Source organism: Macaca nemestrina, chromosome 2, assembly GCF_043159975.1.
Source record: "Macaca nemestrina isolate mMacNem1 chromosome 2, mMacNem.hap1, whole genome shotgun sequence".
Taxonomy (NCBI): Eukaryota; Metazoa; Chordata; class Mammalia; order Primates; family Cercopithecidae; genus Macaca; species Macaca nemestrina.
In genome coordinates, this window is record NC_092126.1 from 56,069,448 (window position 1) to 56,082,664 (window position 13,217).

Consider the following 13,217-nt stretch of genomic DNA (forward strand, 5'->3'; position numbering starts at 1 on the left):
GAATACTGACTATCTTCCAAATTAGAAAAAAAGTCATGATTACATGGAAAGAAATGCATGTTGTTCTGTTGTGGCAGCAGTTTTCCATTGTATTTTTATTCTTCTTTCTACAAATCCAATGCCAACCCCACAATTCCAAATGAATTAAGAATGTTTAACTTAGTTTTTACGGATTATAAAACTAAGCAGGAATGTAAGTAACTTAAGCTTTCCCTTTATTTTTATACACAGGCACACACAATATTTTAACTTGTTAGGAACTTTGAATTGGATGGCATTTGTTGACTTTCTATTGATCCATTCAGCTTCAAACAGACTTATCAATCTAACATTTTCTCCCTTTTTGTTTACTTCTGTTTTTTAGGGAAGGCTGGAAATACTTCTTAAAGAATTATACATCTATCAAGTTTCCCCTTTTCTCCCTAGTCTGTTTTCAGATATCTGAGAGTTAATTTCTGGGATGTTTAAGAGCCAAATGCAGAGAATAAAATAACAACGGAGACAAAAATAAGAGAAAGTAAAAGGGCATGCTAAATCCTTTCCCCCACCCCCACCATAGGGAAACTGCCATGCCTTTTTCAAGTATATAAATGCTTTTTTCAGGCTAATGTCTACCTGCCACTCATTAGACGAGGTGAAGGGAGTTTTATGAAAAACAGACTAGATCATAATACACAGTCTGCCTTAAACAATGTGTGAACTCAACAAATGTTTTGCTTTAAGTAAATTTCAAGTTTCTATTCAGATTTTCACTTGAATTGCCTCTTAAACATATACTCCGTAATCTAAATTCTGTAACATACATATTGAAACATAGCTTATACTTCTAACATTTAATAGAGGTTCTATCATTGTAGAACTTCTTTTATTATCAAATTTAGCCATAAATATTTCTTGTGGAGTCATATTTTCAACATTTAGAAGTTACAGTATTTTCCTATGGAAGTTAGCATCTTGACAGTTCTCTAAAACACTTAGTATGTATATTATTACTTCTAAAACACTTAGTATGTGTATCATCCAGCACTACTATATATTACCATCTATTTTTCTGTGTTTTCTTCATTCGTGTATGCTCTCTCTTCTCAACCAAATACTCAGTTTCCACTGCTTTCTAATTTTTATGCATTCTCCCTTTCACTAAAACATTATTGGCCACCCTGTCATCCAACAAACCTTTCTTGAGCATCTACCATATGCCAGGAATTGTTTTGAGGGCTCAGGATATAGGATAAGAAAGACAAATACTCTGCTCTTGGATAACTCATAGTGGAGAGGCAGGCAATAAAGAAGAAATTAAACAAAAAAGAATGAGATGATTTCTTATAGTAATTGGTGCAATAACAAAGAAATAAAAGAAGGTGATACAAAGCACGGTGTCCAGGATGTAAGAGCCTTCTTTACCTTTTCTTAAGAAAAATTACGGCCGGGCGCGGTGGCTCAGGCCTGTAATCCCAGCACTTTGGGAGGCCGAGACGGACAGATCACGAGGTCAGGTATCGAGACCATCCTGGCTAACACGGTGAAACCCCGTCTCTACTAAAAATACAAAAATTAGCCCGGCGCGGTGGCGGGCGCTTCTAGTCCCGGCTACACGGGGAGGCTGAGGCAGGAGAATGGCGTGAACCCGGGAGGCGGAGCTTGCAGTGAGCTGAGATCCGGCCACTGTGCTCCAGCCTGGGCGACAGAGCAAGACTCCGTCTCAAAAAAAAAAAAAAAAAAAAAAAAAAAAAAAAAAAAAAAAAATTACTGCATATTTCTTTAATACCATACTGCTCTACTGACTATCAGCCACTAAAAGTGATTGAATTCTTTAGGGATGTGTCAATCTATCATTGCTTGTCTTAGTATTTACTAGTGATTAGGGTCCAGACTCTGAAAAGTTACATGTTAACATGAGGATTATTGTTCAGTAGAAATACCAGTGGGTTCTATCTCGCAGAAAAGATCACGTCCAATTTTATAGCTTTATTGTCTTATAGGATATAACTAGTTTTATCTCTAATATAGCAAATTTATTTCAGTATACCTTTCCGGAATGATACATAAACATCTGTTTCTTAATTTTTCCTTGGAAAAAGGAAAACTATCTTTCTGGTTCCCTTATTGATGAGTGAAATAAATCTAATATTCATTCAGCCATTAGTTATGATAGTCATGATTTTAACTTTTTGAAAATTATAACTTACCAGAGGAGGAAAGATAAAATTTTTCTAAGAGAATATTTAAAGCCAAATATAAATGACAAAGAGACAGCCATGTGAAGAACTGGGAACTGAGTGCTCTAGGCAGACAGAATAGGATCTTTAAAAACCTAAACCAGGAGTGAGGGTGGAGTGTTGACCTGTACTAAGAGCAGAGGGAAGGGCCGGGCGCCGTGGCTCACGCCTGTAACCCCAGCACTCTGGGAGGCTGAGGAGGGCGGGTCACGAGGTCAGGAGATTGAGATCATCCTGGCAAACACGGTGAAATGCCGTGTCTACTAAAAAAAAAAAAATACAAAAAATTAGCCGGGCTTGGTGGCGGGCGCCTGTAGTCCCAGCTACTGGGGAGGCTGAGGCAGGAGAATGGCGTGAACCTGGGAGGCGGAGCTTGCAGTGAGCAGAGATCATGCCACTGCACTCCAGCCTGGGCGACAGAGCTCAGACTCCGTCTCAAAAAAAAAAAAAAAAAATATATATATATATATATATATATTAGAGGGAAGTGAGTTTGAAGAAATAAGCAGGGGGTGGATTTTGCAGGGCTTTGACGACTGTGAGTAATGACATTTTTTTATTATCTTTTTTTTTTTAGAAAGAGACAGAGAGGAGCGAGACTGAGAGGAAAGAGAGAGAGAGAGGAGAGAGAAGAGAGAGATGAGAGAGAGGGAGAGATCTAGAGAGAGGGAGACAGAGAGAGACGGAAAGAGGAGAGAAAGACTCATACACAGAGACCGAGAAACAGGAAGAAAAAGAAGAGAAGGGAGGGGGAGGGAACAACGGAGGGGAGGGCAGGGGAGGGGAGGGACGGGAAAGGAGAGAAAGGAGAGAGAAACAGGGAGAGATGAGAGAGGAGAGAGAGAGAGAGAGAGAGAGAGAGAGAGAGAGAGAGAGAGAGAGAGAGGAGAGAAAGACACACAGAGACCAAGAGAGAGGAAAAGAGAGAAGGGAAGGGAGAGAAAGGAGAGAGAAACAGGGAGAGAGAGATGAGAGAGGGAGACAGAGGAGAGAGAAACAGGGAGAAAGAGAGACGGAGAGAGAGGAGAGAGAAAGACTGAGAAAGAGAGAGAGGAGAGAAAGACACACAGAGAGGAACCCAAAGAGAGGGAGACAGAGAGGGAGAGAAGAGAGACAGGGAGAGGAGAGAGAAAGCAGAGAGAGAGACACAGAGAGGAGAGAGAGGAGAGAGACAGGGAAAGACAGAGAGAGGCAGGGACAGAGAGGAGAGAGACGGAGAGAGAGAGAGAGAGAGAGGAGAGAAAGACACACACACACACACACACACACAGAGAGAGAGAGAGAGAGAGAGAGAGACCAAGGAGAAGGGGACAGAGAGGAGAGAGAGAGAGCAGAGAGAGACACACACAGAGAGAAAGGAGAGAGAGAGAGAAAAAAGGGGAGTATGAATAATGGCTTTAATAAATTTTTAAAATTATGTATTTTCTAAGAAATCTCAACTCATATGTGTTTGTTTCCATACCTAATGTGAGTCCTTCAATTCTCTAAAAAAAAAAAAAAAAAAATTTAGTGGAGAAAAACATAAGGATTAGCACAAGCAACCGAAGGAGAAAACTAGAAAAGGTATTTACAATTAAGAAAATATATTGAATCACACACTGAGATTGTGACTTCATTTAAGTGAAAACCTCTAGGTGGGGGTGCAAATGTTCCTACAGGTCCTCTTTCTTTTCTTATTTTTCTCTGCAAGGTAGAGGAACTCCAGACTCCAAAATTATCAGAGATCTGGGATGGAGAAAATAAAAGCAGAGTTCTGTGACCAATTCTGCCTCTGACTGACTGTGATTTTAATAGTGTTTTAACTTTTCCATCTCCACCGTGAGGCTGTAATTGCCTAGAGATCTGGGTGGGTCCTCCGCAGAAAGGTTTCAAGACAGCTACAATTAGCTGTAAGTTATCTTGACTTTTAAGACAGATTCCAGACCCTGTGGCTTAAGGGTTGTCTTTTTCCACCTTGCTTTGCCTCCTTGTTTCCTCATATGGCAGGGGGAATAACAAAAACAAAAAGGACAACTGTAGTTCCTTAATCTTTTCTCCTTGTGACCAGAATACTCTGTGCCACTAACATTTCACTTCTCAGTTTATAAAAGGTCATAATATTGTGTTGGTTCTGTGTGGTCTTATTTTAGCAATTTGTCTTATTTTATTGGGAAAAAATGCAAAGAATTAGCATAGCAGATTATGGGGAATTTTATCTTTATTAATTTTTGAACTTGCCCTCTTCTCCTAGTTTCTTTATTATTGTGTACTGACGTTTTTGCAAAGTTCATTTTCAGTTTCTATGTTATTTTTCCAATGTTGGGGAAAGGTCTCAAGTGAGACAGAGAAGGCAGAAATTCACCAGCAAATCCAAACTAGGGAAATCCCAGAGTTGAAGAGAAGCAACTTAAAGAAAGAAAACCTTACAAAAAGAAATATGCTTGGGGATACTCTTGTTTGCCGGTAAAACGATCTGCAGAAAATTCTGAGATAAGGGGTGTTAAAAGTAAGACAATGCAGGCATAATTATGATCAGACTATCAACTTTCCCCTTGTCTAATGGGAGCCAAAGAATGATGTTTTAATGCCCAGCTTCTAGATGAAATATGTATTAGCAAACTATTCTAGGCTTTTATATTCCTTTATTTTTGTTTTCAAAAATTCCCATAACAATATTCTAGTATCCATGCCACATGAGGATACATATCGTGCCAAAACCGGTTTCAGAAATCTGCAGATGAAAGGAGGAAGGTGTGCTGCAGCTGACGGCAGACACTTCTAAGGCATCTTGCAAGGGTAAGTTCAGAACGGCGTATTCTTTGAATACTGTCTGAGTATTGACAAGATGATTCAAATAGACGCTGCAAACAATGGAGCGCTGTGAATTGTGTACATCTTGAGAAGTAATTTGAGTGGCATATATTTAAGATAATCCATCCATATTTGAGCAAAGCCAAGCTATTTGTATTTCCTGGATGTCAGCTTGAACAGGAGGTTAGAAGAATGGTGATACTTCAGTCTCATTTTAGATAAAAATAATAGATAATCATGTATTTACAAATTAATATATGTCATAGAAGTATGTCAAGTATGAAAACGGGACCTTTATACACTACTGTTGAGAACATAAATTGTTACTAACTTCCATGAAGGGCAATTTGAAAATGTGTACACAAAAGCTTAGAAATACTCACGATCTTTCAATCATCAATTTTTCAATAAAATAAAAAGATAAATGTTCAGGATTCTATAACTTATTTATTATGTTATCACTGTGTTTGTAATAATGAAAAATCTGGAAAGAGCCTATAATGGAGGCAGAAATAGAGGAATTTTTAATATGGCTTATTCACAAAATAGAATATTTTGCAGCATCTGTAATGATAAACATTTATAATTATTGACATGGAAATATGTTTTTAATTATAAAATAAGACTACAAAATAATAGTTAAAGCATGATCTCATTCTGTAACAATATATTATTCATTTGCTGCTATGTATGAATAAAACATCTTTCAAATTATTGAATTACATCTTAAGCATTGTCATTGACTTAAACTTGTGTGTTTCCTATTCTTTCCTACCACAAAAATTTTTGACTACAATGTCATATAAGACTCTATTATTTAAAAAAGGCTTTTATGCATATCTAACTTGAAAATTAGAATTTTGATTTTCACTACCACCTTCTCAGGAGAATTCAAAGTTCTCAAAGAGACAATTCAAAGTTCGTAATTTACTATTATATATTTTTCTGAGGAAACACGTTTTTTCCATGTTGAATTGGATAAAATGGTTAACCCATGGGGTTCATGGACTTCTGCCTACACTTTTGTCTGCTTAGTTTTTTTTTTTTTTTTTCCTCACTTCCATCCTGACAAGAAAGGACACAATTTCATGAATGGATGCAGAAAGTAGAGAGAGATTTAGAACAGATAACTTTTCTCCCTAATTCCAAGCACTGGGAAGTCAGGAAGTGTCCCGAGTGTATTACAAGAAACTGTGCACTTTGGAGTAGCAGTTGAGAAGGAGGACCAAGGTATAAGAACAGGTGAGATGAGTGAGAAAATTCTTCCTAGATAAGAAGGAGACACCTGAGAGTTTGTGGTGCCATACGTTAATAACATTTGCTGTAGTCTAAGTATTTGCAGCTCCTTAAAAGTAAAGAAGGGCACTAATGAAGATTATATGTATTCCTTTTTGGGTCTAGAGTCTATATGTGAGACACTGCTCTTGGATTGGATTTAGGGGTGATAGCTTTATATACATTACTTGTGTATCTACAGAATTCTGTCCACATGCTCTCATCAGACCAATTCTTTTTTTTTTTTTTTTTTTTTTTTTTTTGAGACGGAGTCTCGCTCTGCCACCCAGGCTGGAGTGCAGTGGCCGGATCTCAGCTCACTGCAAGCTCCGCCTCCCGGGTTCACGCCATTCTCCTGCCTCAGCCTCCCGAGTAGTTGGGACTACAGGCGCCCGCCACTGCGCCCGGCTAGTTTTTTGTATTTTTTAGTAGAGATGGGGTTTCACCGTGTTAGCCGGGATCGTCTCGATCTCCTGACCTCGTGATCCGCCCGTCTCGGCCTCCCAAAGTGCTGGGATTACAGGCTTGAGCCACCGCGCCCGGCCCAGACCAATTCTTACTTTTGTGCCTTTTATTACTTCTTGAAACCCATGTCAAAAGAGGAACAACAGTCTGTCTATTACTAAATCAATCCCCCCAAAAAGACAGACCTGGGGATTTATAATCAATTGTGAAATGTTTTTTCTTCCCCAGGTCATACTAAAGATTTGTTTGCAGTTCTTTAATTGCAATTTTTAGTGACCATGACATGCTTCACTAAAATAAACATTAAGAAGTAAAACAGGGGAGTTTACAAAGGAACTCAGTAGAATATGTGGGTGTTCTCCACACATGAAATTTAGGAAAACAGGATGGATTCAAAGAGATGAAAGGAATGACATATTGTCTTTCTTGCTAACAGATTCTTAATTACCCTATAGATTGCATCTGCAGTCTCAAGAAATATTAAAACCTATTTTAATGTAGATAAGTCATCATATAGCCTTTGTAAATATAAAGCCCAAATATCACAATGCTTTGTTCCAGCTGAATCCTAATATGTATGAAAATTAAACTCTGCTACAGCACATGAAGATTTCATAAAATATTTATGACCAGATCAGTCTTCGCTGAGAATAACAAAACATGTGAAGTGTGCAAATTAGCTATCATATGGTTAAAAAATATGTGTATGCCTTAAAATTTATTGGAGGATTTAGAATATGAAGAACTGTAGGTTTTCAACAAATTGGATAGGGTTCAATATTTTTAGTCTGTCCAATAGGTCACTGTGTTTAAGGTATGATGAAAATATTTAACAAATTATGAAATATAATTATTGACTGTGTCATGGTTTCAAACTATATTTATTTTTTCAGGAGAGACATGTTTCATTTTATTAACCAACATATCCCAAGCGTATTTGACCATTTTTTTTTAAAAAGGAAGGTAATACTCATACTAATAACAATAACAATACTAATAATTCAGTACCATTATTGAATGCTTACTATGTACTTACTATTCATTATTGAGTACTACCATGTATTAATGTATTCATACAATAATCCTGTGATAAAAATACCATTTTTATTCCTGTTTCACAGATTAGAAAACTGAAGCATAAGGCAATTAAGAAATTTACTCAAGATCATATAAGTGGTGGACGTATGATTTGAACTCAACTTCTCTGAACCTAGATCCTTCACTCTGAACTGCTATTTTAGTCTCCCATATTTAATGCCTACTGTCTGTAGAAATTCTGTGGAATTAATGTTTCCAGGAAATCACTTGGGGAAACAACTGGATTAGAATGGTTTGTATGGGTGACAGATAAATTGCTTTCACTTTTAATATTCACAAGGTCCTGAGGCTGTTACAGTACATTTTCTAAAATGGTTTGCAGTAATGTTGAATATAAAAATTTCATTTTTTAAGGTACTGGACTTCTCCAGAGTATGAGCCTTTACAATGTTTATTCTCTTGAGTTTTTCTGAATTAAATCTCTTACTATGAAAATTTAAAAAACTACTTTATTTTTTACAATTTCTACTTTTATTTTAGATTCGATGGCACATGTGCATTTTTATTACATGGGTATATCGCATGATTCTAAGGTTTGGGTATGAATGATCCCATCTCCCTGGTGGTGGGCATAGTACCCAATAGCTAATTGTTCAGTGCTTACTGCCCTTCCCTGCTCTCCCGTCTAGTCGTCCCAAGTATCTACTGTTGTCATCTTTATGTCAATGAGTACCTGAGGTTTAGCCCCCGCTTATAAGTGAAAATATGCAGTATTTGGTTTTCCTATCTTTTTTTAACTTTTATTTTAGGTTTAGGGATACATGAGCAGGTTTATTATATAGGTAAACTACGTGTCATGGGGATTTGGTGTGCAGATTATTTCATCTCCCAGGTAACAAACATGGTATACAGTAGGTAGTTTTTTTGGTCTTCTCCCTCCTCCCACCCACCACCCTCAAGTAGGCCCCCCGTGTCTGTGGTTCCCCTCTTTGTGTCCATGTGTTGCATTGTTTAGGTGCATTTATAAGCAAGAACATATGGTATTTGTTTGTTTGTTTGTTTTGTTCCTTCTTAGTTTGCTTAGGTTAATGGCCTCTAGTTCCATCTATGTTGCTGCAAAGGACATGATCTTGTTCTTTTTTATGACTGTGTAGTATTCCATGGTACATATATACCACATTTTCTTTATCCAGTCTACCATTGATGGGCAGTCATGTTGATTCCATGTCTTTGCTCTTGTGAATAGTGCTGCGATGAATATACATGTGCATGTATGTGTCTTTGTGGTAGAACGATTTATATTCCTTCGAGTATATGCCCAATAATGAACTTGCTGGGTTGAATGGTAATTCTGTTTTAAGTCCTTTGAGGAATCACTACACTGTTTTCCACAAAGGCTGAACTAGTTTACATTCCTATCAGCAGTGTATAAGTGTTCCCTTTTCTCTGCAACCTTGCCAGCATCTGTTATTTTTTGACTTTTTGGTAATAGCCATTCTGACTGGTGTGAGATGGTATCTCATTGTGGTTTTAATTTGCATTTCTGTAATGATTAGTGATGTGGAGCATCTTTTCATAGGCTCGTGGGTCATATGTATGTCTTCTTTTGAAACGTGTGTTCATGTCCTTTGCATACTTTTCTGCATATTAGACCTTTGTTGGATGCATAATTTGCAAATATTTTCTCCCATTCTGTAGGTTGTCTGTTTGGTCTCTTGATAGTTTATTTTGCTGTGCAGAAGCTCTTCAGTTTAATTAGTTCCCATTTGTCCATTTTTGTTTTTGTTGCAATTGTTTTTGGCATCTTTGTCATGAAATCTTTGTCAGGGCCTATGTCCAGAATGGTATTTCCTAGGTTATCTTCCAGGATTTTTATGGTTTTAGGTTTTACATTTAAGTGTTTAATTCATCTTGAGTTGATTTTTGTATATGGTGTAAGAAAGGGGTCCAGTTTCACTCTTCTGCATATAGCTAGCCAGTTATCCCAACACCACTTATTGAATAGGGAGTCCTGTCCTCATTGTTTGTTCTTGTTAACTTTGTTGAATATTAGACAGTTGTAGGTGTGTGGCATTATTTCTGGGCTCTCTCTTCTGTTCTTCTGGTTTATGTGTCTGTTTCTGGACCAGTACCATGCTGTTTTGATTCCTATAGCCCTGTAGTATAGTTTGAAGTCAGGTAACATGAAGATTCCTTCTTTGTTCTTTTTGCTTAGGATTGCCTTGGATATTTAGGCTATTTTTTGGTTCCATATGAAATTTGAAATATATTTTTCTAATTCTATGAAGAATGCCATTGGTAGTTTGATAGAAATAGCATTGAACCTATAAGTTGCTTTGGGCAGTATGGTCATTTTAACAATATTGATTATTCCTGCCCATGAGTATGGAATGTTTTTCCATTTGTTTGTGTCATCTCTGATTTCTTTGAGCAGTGTTTTATAATTCTTATTTTAGGGATCTTTCACCTCTCTGGTTAGCTTTATTTCTAGGTATTTTATTCGTTTTGTGACTATTGTGAATGGGATTGCATTCTTGAATTGGCTGTTAGCTTGGATGTTGTTGGTGTCTGACAAGGCTTCTGATTTTTTTTTTTTTTCTTTTTTGAGATGGGCTATCACTCTTGTCACCCAGTCTGGAGTGCAATGGCATGATCTTGCTCACTGCAACCTCCGCCTCCCAGGTTCAAGCAATCTTCCTGCCTCAGCCTCCCGGGTAGCTTCGATTACAGGTGCCCGCCACTGCACCTGGCTAATTTTTGTATTTTTAGTAGAGATGGGGTTTCGCCATGTTGGCCAGGCTTGTTTGAACTCCTGACCTCAGGTGATCCACCTGCCTTGGCTTCCCAAAGTGCTGGGATTACAGGCATGAGCCACCACGCCTGGCCAGCTTCTGATTTTTGTACATTGATTTTGTATCTTGAAACTTTGCTGAAGTTGTTTATCAGATCAAGAAGCTTTTGGCCAGACACTATGTATGGGATTTTTCTAGGAGTAAAATCATATTGTCTACAAACAGGGATAGTTTGGCTTCCTCTTTTGATATCTGTATTTTGTTCCTGTGCTAATTCTCTTAGGATAATGACCTCCAGCTGCATTTGCTGCAAAGGACATGAGTGTTTTTTAAATGGCTGTATAGTGCTCCATGATGTATGTATACCCCATTTTCGCGATCCAGTCCACCATTGATGAGTGCCTAGGTTGATTTCATGTCTTTGCCACTGTGGTGATGAACACACTCAAACTGTATTTAGTCTGACCTAGAACTGTGGTGTAATTTACAGCTAAACAAACTCAAATTCCTGACTAATTACAAACCAGGTACTTTGCGTTCTCTTACAAATACAATGGGTATTATAATACCTCCATTTTAGGGTTATTGTTGGGATTAAATGATTTAACAAAGGCAGTGTGTCTAATACAGTGTTTGACACTCACAGACACTGAGTAAATGCTAGTACTATTTTATTTTTTGCCTTATTTTTACTGTCAACTTTAATTATTCCAATAAAAGTATGATCACCTAAAATATATGCAAGGGAAAAAACTCATCTGGATGAGCTTGAAAGTTCAAGCCTCAAGTATAACAATAAATCAAAGCTTGAAATGGTTATTCAGGAAAGTAGCAATTTCATGGATCTCTGGATGCAATAGATTCTAGAACAGAGAGTCCATGTGAAGTGTGTACTTTCCCTCCAGGGCCTCATGCACTGTGAGGACAAATGTGTCTATATAGGAGGTAAAACACTTTTTTGCTGCTATCCTCACTTTTTTTTTTTTTTTTTTTTTGAGACAGAGTCTCACTCTGTGCCAGGCTGGAGTGCAGTGGCACAGTCTCGGCTCACTGCAACTCCCTGGTTCAAGCAATTCTCCTGCCTCAGCCTCCCGAGTAGCTGGGATTATAGGCACCCACCACCACACCCAGCTAATTTTTGTATTTTTGGTTTAGATGGGTTTCACTATGTTGGCCAGGATAGTCTTGATCTCCTGACCTCGTGATCCGCCCTCCTCAGCGTCCCAAAATGCTAGGATTATAGGTGTGAGCCACCATGCCCGGCCCCTCACAATTTTCCTATATACCTAAACCTATTCTAAAATAAAATGTTTATTTAAAAAATACACTCTGAGAAAACAACCCAAAATGAAAATATACATACAAATACATATACTTTTTTTCCCTTTATTCTTTTTGTGTTTTCTTGCATACATATACTTTTGAAAGTAGAAAACCTTCATAGTAAAAATTTTGGATTGGTCGCAGTGGCTCACACCTGTAATCCTAGCATTTTAGGAGACTGAGGCGGGCAGATCACCTGAGGTCAGGAGTTTGAGACCAGCCTGGCCAACATGGCGAAACCCCGTCTCTACTAAAAATACAAAAACTAGCTGGGCGTGGTGGTGGGCACCTGTAATCCCAGCTACTCAGGAGGCTGAGGGATGAGAATCGCTCAAACCCGGGAGGCGGAGGTTGTGGTGAGTCAAGATCACACGACTGCACTCTAGCCTGGGGGATAGAGCAAGACTCTGTCTCAAAAAAAAAAAAAAAAAAAAAAAGAAATCTAAAAAACTGGTTGTATAAACTGCGTGGTCCACAAATAATAGTAGATACTATATGGTTATTAAAGATGCACAAAATTTAGAATATCTTAATATGTGGGAAATAATACATGGGATATGAAAAGGCAAAGCACATAGCGTGTTTACTCTGGTTATAAAAATTTCAAAAGCTAGGAATATTCACATTAAAAATAATTTGAAAAACATATGTTACAATGAAGTAGTTGGCATTTCAAGTTTGTCTGTGTTTTCTGTGGATATATGAGATAAAATATTCATAAGAAATATTCCTTTATTCAGATACAAAAAAATGCTCTCCTCACTCAGACTAGTTATTCTGAACATTTTCTGTTTTTCTCAACCTAATTATTGGACTCTTGAGAGACAGTGCCCTTTCTATTCCATAATTTAGTGATATGAACAGTGCTTACTAGCTTGATGCCTGGTGTAAAGAACTCAAGAAAAGTTTATTAAATGAAAACTTAATATAATCTACTTGCTAAACCTTAAAACTTTTTTAAAGCTTTATGTTCAATACTATAAAAATTTAAACATTTTTGTAATATATTTATTTCTGAGAGACAGTTCTACTCTATAACCTAGGCTAGAGTGCAGTGGCACGATTTCAACTCACCACAACCTCCGCCTCCAGGGTTCAAGCGATTCCCGTGGGATTTCTATTGATTCTTATACTTTATTTATAATTTTCTATGTATGATTATGTTATCTGTAAATAATGACTGCTTTATTTCCTCATTTGCAATCTCTTTTTTTTTTCTTTTTTCTTTTTTTTTTGAGACAGAGTCTTGCTCTGTCACCCAGGCTGGAGTGCTGGAGTGCAGTGGCATGATCTTGTTTCACTGCAACCTCCACCT

The 13,217-nt window shown here is 37.6% G+C and overlaps 1 long non-coding RNA gene across 2 annotated transcripts in view; it reads left to right on the forward strand.

The window, feature by feature from the left end:
• Nucleotides 1-4,300: 4,300 nt before the first annotated feature.
• Nucleotides 4,301-13,217, forward strand: part of LOC105499014 (uncharacterized) — a 118,962-nt gene continuing 110,045 nt past the window's right edge. The window contains exon 1 of one of the 2 annotated variants that reach the window (XR_011619814.1): nt 4,301-4,994. This is a non-coding gene — a long non-coding RNA (uncharacterized lncRNA). The remainder of the gene's footprint in view (nt 4,995-13,217) is intronic. The other variant, XR_011619813.1, reaches the window with a different exon arrangement.